Source organism: Puntigrus tetrazona, chromosome 3, assembly GCF_018831695.1.
Source record: "Puntigrus tetrazona isolate hp1 chromosome 3, ASM1883169v1, whole genome shotgun sequence".
Taxonomy (NCBI): Eukaryota; Metazoa; Chordata; class Actinopteri; order Cypriniformes; family Cyprinidae; genus Puntigrus; species Puntigrus tetrazona.
Genome location: NC_056701.1, coordinates 46,258 through 55,000, shown reverse-complemented (window position 1 = coordinate 55,000; position 8,743 = coordinate 46,258). Strand labels below are relative to the sequence as shown.

The window sequence follows — 8,743 nt, the reverse complement described above, 5'->3', positions numbered from 1 at the left end:
CAGCTCACTTTTGCTCAATAAACTGTCACCAATGATAAACCTGTAATGATGGAGACCCGGCGCCCCCTTCTGGACAGGTCCTTCAAACAGTCTCAGAAACGTAATTTCAGACATGTTTCAGTAAAACTCCAGTGTTCCTCTGTCTGTTATGAATGCTCAGGCTCACCAGTGTTTCACAGCGCAGGCAGATGATTGGCTAAGAACCAAGCAACTCCCATCAATGACGACATCTTGAAGACTTTTGTTTTTTTTAGAGTGTGTCTCAATTTTTTCTTGGAAAACCTCCACTGGAAAACACTTTCCCTCAGCATTGTTCGAGGCAGATCCTGACGTGATGAAATGCAACAGCGGAGGATTAAAAACTAAGCTGCCAATGGTGTTCAACGTTACTGTAATTGGGAATCAATGACTAGCTACAGTTTGTAAGTGATCTACCCGACACTGATTACAGCTCAGATTACTGATGGCTCTTTGTTGACAAGATTATAGTTTGCATGTGACGACACTAAAAAGCGTGCTGTGATTTGTTTCCTCATCAATCCTGTTCACTGCACGTCTACTTTAGAAGCAGGACTTGCTCTTGCTGTAGTAAAGGGCATTCGTGTGCTGTGATTCATGAAGGGTGATCCTGAAGAGCAGAAAGCGTGTGTTTCTGGGAAATCCTCATTCCTCTGCGTGACTCTACACGAGAAACTATCGTAGCTGTCAGTTGATAGAAACAATGCTTCAACGTCTGAATGAGAAATCAGACTCATCTAGCAATGCACGTGTCGATAATGATATAAAGCTCTTTGATGTGAATATTACAACATTGCACCGCTCTTATGCTCCTACGCCTGAATACTAGAGCTTTTTCTTTAGAGCGCTTAACTTAGTGATTGCTTTCAGGATGTGAAGAGTCTTTCAATCAGCACAACAAAAAAGAAATGAATGTGAATTGAACAAAGCTGTAGTTTTTCTCATACATTAACACTTGTTTCTGGAGCACAACATGCTATAGTGAAGACTGCTCAAGAACATGCTTCATAGTATGTTATATGTAGTAAAATACAGGATTAAATATGTAAAAATGTTTTGAGGTGCTTTACATTTGAATATGTTCCAAACAAATGTATTTTTATATATATATAACTGATATGAGTAGATATATCAGCCCTGCAGGAAACCACCCCTGCACGCATTTAGATGACCTGAAGGTGAGTAAATTAACAGCTAATTTTCATTTTAGGGTGAACTATCTCTTTAAATATAGAAGATGTTTCATGAAGATATTTCATAAATGTACTGCTGTAAATATAGGTTGTCATTTTCACCCTCAGGTTCCAGATTTTTAGATAATCCTCCTGTCCCAACAAACCATACATCAATGGAAAGCTTGGTATGATATATAAAGCTTACTCGACCCTTTTGACTGGTTTACTTTGGATGAAAGCGTCTGCTTAAATGAGACATGACTGATTGTTGGGTTCTGCTTTCTTTTGTTTCGTGTCCAGAAAAGAATTATTCTTCCCCAATATAGCAATTCCCAATTTCAATTAGGAACCAGGCTGAGAAATACCTTTTTGTTTTTCCCTTAGAGATCAAGACTATCCATCCTGGAGCTCCTCAAGAGGATCCTTTTGAGCCAGAAACAAGCATTTTGAGCATTGTATCAAAACCTCAGCAGATTCGACTTGTAATTGTCAAAAAGTGATTAATCAGTGAGTCTAAATGGTGTGATTTACATGCTTATTACACCCTTAGGAATACTCTATTCTGATTGGTCAGTCACGTTCTAGAACCGCCTGCAGTCGGCGCTGTTCTCTCTAAGAACATTGTTCTCTTGGAAACTGCGTTTGCTAATAAAATATTAAACTCAATCCAGTATTAGGAGTACAATCATTTAATTCATTATCTCCTCTCGTTTCAAACAAACACTGTTTTTGTAGACTGTAAGGGATTATATGATAACTAACTAACCGGTAAGATTTAAAATTAATTTTCTTAAATGAATATCTTTCATCGCCACGTCCCTTCAAATGTCTGTCTAGTTTGAATTTACCGTTTCTAGCAACGGCTTCTCCACGAAGCTTTATTTAAATATTCGATTTATTCAAATATTTCAACTCAGATCAAAGTTTTATGTATAATTGTTTACTTTTGCGCTTCAATCTTAAACATCAGCCCTTCCTTTACATATAGATCTGGAAAAGGCCACAGCGGATGCAGTAAATGTAGTTATTAATACATATACTGTATCATGCAGGCGTCTGTTAGTGAACCGCATAAGATTTTTTTTCTTTTCTTGGTGCCAACTTTTTCATTTTTCTTAAGTTCTTCGTAATGTCTTTCTGTAAATGTTCTGTACTGCAACGAGCACCTTCCATCTTGTGATTTAGTTCCTCGATGTTCTGAAGGAGGAGTTTCTCTTTGTCCGTGTCTGTCTGGCCTTCATTCTTTTGAGGCAAGTCCATGTTTTCTGTCTTTTCATCGAGTCAGTCTGGTCTCCTGGGTTCATACAAGTATCTTGTTGATCTGTATATACGCTATATGTCGCGCTTTCTTTTTTCTCCTTCTCACATTCTGCTTCATATCCTTTCATCCTCGTTTCACTTTTTTAGCCCCTTTTTTTGCACTTTTCCTCAGTTCTCCGAACGTAGAAAATGTTTGATGGTGTTGCTTTTTCTCTTGGTCGGATTCTCTTTCTCTTGCTTCTTCTTCGGTTTCTGTTCTTTGTCTGTCAACGCCTGTTGTTCCCAAAAAGCTGATTTTTCTGCTTATTCATTGGCTCTTTCTCGTGTCGCTCTTCTCCTTCTCAGAGTGTTTTTTAGTTTTCTCCTGCGTTTGTTCTGTATCTGTTGTCACTCCGCTGTCTTTCGTTGTTCCCGCCTCATACTTTCTCAACATTTTGCTCTGCAAATTTTCATTAAACAGAAGATCGCTTACCTTCAGTTTAGCTTTTTCCTCCTCTAATTGGTTTTGAATATCTTTGAGTTCAATCTCATATTTGACTTTAATAGCCTCTATCTCCCGTTTGGCCTCCTCCTCTCTTTCCAGAAGCAGCTCCTGAATCATTTTGTCAGTGTAGAAACTGGGTTTATTACTCCACATCATCTTATTGATCTTGTTTAACAGACTCACCACCTGAGCGGGGTCTTTCTGTTCGTTGCTGAGAACGTGAAATCTTCCTCCACAGGCACGGATCAGTTGTTGGATTTCTTGATCTTCTTTAATGCAGTCTTCAATGCTCTGATCTTTGAGACTGTCTCCTCGTGTGAACAGCACCATAGTGTAGGCCTCTGCTTTCTGTCCGAAGGCCGTCTTGATGAGCTGAACGGTTTCTCTCTTCTTCTCGTGTGATCGGGCCGACAGCGATGACCAGCAGAAACACATGAGGTCCAGGAGCCGACAGATCAATGCATCTCATGATCTCCTGCTGGATCTCTTCATTACTTAGGCTTTTGTCGAAGAGTCCCGGTGTGTCCACCACAGTCACGGGCCGACCACAGACCGTCCCTCTCTCTCGATGGCAGGTCTTGGTCACAGATCTCATCGCGGCCCCTTGATTCGAACACCTTGCTTCCCAGGATGGTGTTGCCTGAAAGCACTTTTTCCAGCTCCGGTTTTTCCAATCAGAACGATCCTCACACACTCCAAGTTCTTTTTTCGCACGAGTGGCTGTGAATTATAAGAAAGAGTGTTGTACAGATTACAATATTACATCAAAGCAGTGTTATTTTCATTTTCCACATTTTAGTCATCTGAATTGTTTTTACTTTTAGTCGACTGCTTATCTTGAGGTTTCAGTTGAATGAATCTACAGTGAATTTAGTCAGCTAAAATATAATGGTTTTAATGCAGTTCCTTTAAAACCAAATGCATAGAAAAGCGATGGATGTAATATACTGGTATACCTTCTCCCTGCTGTTTGCATATTTTGACGAGGTGTTTTAATTCGTATGACCTCACTCATTCAAATTCATAAAAGTTCTGCTATGTATGGTATTTTACGAGATGCCGTTGGCATGAATTTGCACAAATGGCCTACACCTAACCCTGCCCCTAACCTCAATGGGTCTGTAGACAAATCGCACGAGTGAGGTCAAACTAATTTGTACGAATTAACCACAAATTTCATCTCAGTAGCCATCTCAGAAAATATATACAAATTGGTCATAAAACTGTCAGACAGCCACAAATACATTTTCACAAATAAGCATATACTGTGACAAAAGCAGCCCAAGTAAAGAACAGACAATAAATAGAAAACAGAAATAAAATAGTCATAATATATATATATTTTTGATCATTACTCACATTTTTGCTCTCTTCAAATTTCCATGTATTTCTGGCCTCTGTAAGGGCTCTGAAGAAGAAAATTAGCAATCAACGATAATGGAAAAGTTTAAAAAGCGTAAAACGTGAAAATTTAATTTTCTTTTCAAAATGCATCTAATCCCCCTTTTCCTGGCATCATTGACACAATCCAGTAGTATAACATTATTAATAACATTAATAAATTATCTTGATGTCTTCATTTTAACATGCCCGAAGTCATCAAAGGACAACAGACTAAACTCAAACAAGTCAGGTTTTTCTATTCTGACGTTAATATTCACCTAAACACTTACATTCTGACTGAATAATGATATTTGCTTCTCTGAAAACATTTTAAATGTATAAAAAGAGTTGGCATGGAGTTTTGTCTACAGATCATAAAAGTGATTTGTATGGCATTGTAACGTATTTCATATAAACTATAGGCAAAAGATTTACCTAGAGGTGCTTTGTTTGTCCCGGGGTCTTTAGAAATCTTCAAGTGATGGCCACCGTTTTGCTCCACCATTTTCTCAATGTTCTCCAGAAGATTCTGCACCTGTGACTGGTCTCCATTCTTCTGTAGATGACAGTGTGGTCGTCTGCAGGTCTGCAGGAGAGACTCAGAGTCTCTGACGCTGATGTACTTCTCGTGCATGAAGACGACGATCACGTACTCTGATGCGCCTGCACCAAAAATGATGTTAATGTGCTTGAGGGCTTCTTTTTCTAGATCTGTAAATGACTGAGGCTTCAGGACCAGAAGAAGAGCATGAGGACCAGGACCGGACAGATTGAACAATTTCTTCACATCTTGTTCTTCAGGAGAGAGAACGAGGTTGAGCAGATCGGGGTGTTGATGACCACCACACGTCTCTTCAAAACAATCCCATCATGCCTCTCAAGCAGGTTCAGGGAGGACTTCATAAAGGCCTTTCGTCCCAGGATTGTGTTTCCACAGGAGGCTTTAACATCTGCGTGTGACCCCAGGAGCACTACTCTCAGGTCGTTTTTAATCCCAAACACTGAAATTAAAGTGTTTTTGTAAACCAGCGATAAAAGATGTGGATGTATTTTGACTTAAAGTGATGTAAAATAACAATGCTGAAGCTTTGAATACAGTATTAGCCTAATCTCAAGAGACAGAGAAACTAAGTATGCCTTCTGCAAAGATTCTTGATCTCAATCATGAAAGTAAAACAAGAATCCACATAATCCAAGAACGATAAGAAAATAATGTAATTATAGCTGTTTTTATTCAAGAGGAAAAGATTATTATAAACGTTTTTACCATGAGAAACATCTGCTCATTTAATATGCTATGTTTGTAGCATCTATGATTTATTTTAAATGTAAAACTCACTGCTTGGAGGTTCAGTCATACTTCCTCTTCTTCTTAACTGATGTCCCCCTGTTAGACACATTCAACTTAAATCATAAAAAATAAATGTTGCTTAAATGTCCTACTGTAACGTGAAAGTTATTCAATCTCTGAATGCAGTATTATTTTGAATCCGCGTGCCTTAATTGAAATTCATTTACAAGAATCTGACCTGGTTCTCTGGATGATCCACTCCAATCAGCCATTCTCACACAAACGTAAATGCTGTAGACAGAACCACTTCAGAAGGCAAGAAACTAAATGTGTTGCAGCTGATAAAATGTGTGCTCTATCTATAATGTTGTGTATTAATAACTCAACCAAAACTGGTTGGACTTGATATTACATTCCAAGCAACTCCCTGCAGCGTGACGCTACAGAGCTAGATGTTTCACAGCTCTGGCTTTGTCTCAATTAAAGGTCGCAAAACGCATTGCTTTTCTGGGTGTTACTCTCCTGACAATGGAGTGTCACTCAGTTTAAGACTATATTTGTGGATTCGAAAGTTATTCCAGGGTCAAAATCAAGAAGATTGTGTTTCAGGACTGCTTTCTCACGCTCTAGCACACACTCAAAGCATGATTACATCTAGTTTATACGATCCTTTCGCTTGATGTTTCTAAATGTAGAGTATAGAGTGGTAGGGATATGCCATTAACATTAAAAGGATCATTTAGAAGAGAGAGGTTTAAAGCGTTCGGTAGCTGCTGATGACAGATGGGATACAGGCTGACCTGCACTTTAAAGTCAAGAGGAGCTGTTCAATAAAAGGACGAGTCTGAGAAATAAAATGCGTGTCTTCCACTATATGATCAAGAGCTTTAGATGTCATCAGGTCAGATCATCTTCAGTCAAACAGTGCTTATAAAAAAACTGATTGTGTAACAGCTTCAAACAGAAGTACTTTAGTTTAAGTAGCGTAAGAAAAAGTAATTCAACACATTTACAAAAATATGGCCAAAATATCATTATATACTTCCCAAAATTTATGATTGATGTGAAATAGTACAAATGATTCTTTAGTTAAAATAAGAACCTCCAAAACTCATCCAGGTCTTTATAAATATATACACACATTTTATAAGGCCAATAAACTGAGTAAATATCTGAAATAAATCTTGAGTATAGATGAATGAATTGCTTTAGTAACATGCTGTTATATATAATTATATATGCTTTACACGCCTCCTTTAACCTTCTGTTTTTTTTTTTTTTACCACAACTGCATTGAATGATGTGATAAAGTCAGGATTGAGATTCAACAGACTCGTCACCATTTTCAAGGTTTGGGAAAAGCCCTTTAGGAGAAAAAAAGAAAAAGACTTTTGTAACAAGATTTTGGCAGTAAGTGAAAATCACCGAGCATGATTTCAGCTCCTAAAAGCAGGGCTATATAGCTCAGCGGTCGATTTAGGGATTTACAATAACAACATCTGACAGAGAGACTTCGAGTGATTGTCGGTTCTGCTTACAGCTTTTCCCACGCTCCACTCTTTTTATACTGTCCTGTTAAAAACGCCTATAAAACGTCAAAATGAAAACAATTTCAAAAAGTCACGAAAATAAATAGCAACAGGACAAGTTATGAGAATGAATAAAATCTCAAAATCAACGAGCATGGACAAAATCTCAAAAAGAAAAGAACATTAACAGATTAAGAAAAAAAAAAAAAAACTCGGAATGAAAACAGAGAAAGTCCTGAAAATGAACCGAATTTTAAAAAAGTAACGGACATGGGCAATATCTATAAAAAGTGACGAAAATAAAATGTCAAAAAGTCACGAAAACGAATAAGATGTCAAAAGCCACGAGCACGAACAAAATCTCAAAACTCTCTGAACACGTCCAAGCAGGACGAACCATTACCTTCTCCCCGCAAATGAAAAATGTCCAGGAGTTTCTCCAAAGGAAAAACGGGGAGAAGAGCTGCTTTCTTCAGATTCGGCTCGCCACTCATCCACCACACCACGAAAATAAGAAGACTGTTACCTGAAACTCTACTTGCTTCGACACTTTTTGATCCACTTGAGCTCAAACGAAGAGCTGCCGTGATGACTTTCTCAGCGGGTCGAGTGGATAACGTCTACTTTGGGTTACAGTGACACCGAAAAAGCCGTCGAGATAAAGATCCCAGGAAGCAAGCAACCACCGAGCTGTTAAATCAACACTAACTGCTTTGAATAACGTGACAAAGTCAGGCCGGTTCAATGCTGAAAACAAGGTGGAGATTGGACAGAAGCTTAACAGTCAATGAGAAAAGATCGGTCTTTAGAGAAAAAATTGGGACAGCAAGCGGCTCCAGTGGTTTAAGTCTTAAAAGCTGACCCTCAGCTGGTTCTCTGAAATGTGAAAAAGAAAACATGAAGTTGTGAACAAGGATAAACATGGCTGGATAGATGGGTAAATAAACGACTGCAGAAATGAATAATAATAATGAGGAGGAGGAGGAGGATGGCACAAATCACATATTACCAGCAATAAAATGTCCTAAACGTCCTAAAAAAAAAAAAAAAAAAAAAAAAAGGTTGTAGACGTATCGAAGCAAATTGACGATTGCCTGGAACTATCAATGATAACTACTACACAACACTTCCGGTTGTAGTTGGCGCTGATGGTCTAGCGGGCAGCGCTCTGGTCTCTGGTGCAGGAGCACCTCTGGCTGCTATGTTTCGAATCCTGCCGCGAGACAAAGGCGACACATGGTCTCGCCTTCCACTTTCTCTTTCACTCTCCATTGCCCTGAAATAGGCCAAAAATGAAAGTACATTTCCGTCCGCACCTGAACATGACTGTCGACAGAACAAGACTGTATGCCGTTGAAAAGCAAGACGATTTCCACTGTTCTTTAGAACCGCTGGAACAACAAAATGAGTGAACAAGATGTCAGCTATAAGTGACACAAACTAAAGTATACTTCAACTGCTAATGAACACCACCGAACAATACCTTGACTATGTGACAAGTCCACTATAAGTGACACCAAGTGAAAAATAGTTTGACTACTAATGATACCCACTGAAAAATATCTGGACAAAATAAGAATTGTCCCATCGACTAAACAAATTT

At 38.6% G+C, this 8,743-nt stretch overlaps 1 pseudogene; it reads right to left on the bottom strand.

Annotated features, from left to right (window-relative positions):
* Positions 1 to 2,760: 2,760 nt before the first annotated feature.
* LOC122331543 lies at positions 2,761 to 5,883 on the bottom strand (annotated as a pseudogene).
* Between the last annotated feature and the right edge of the window lie 2,860 nt (positions 5,884 to 8,743).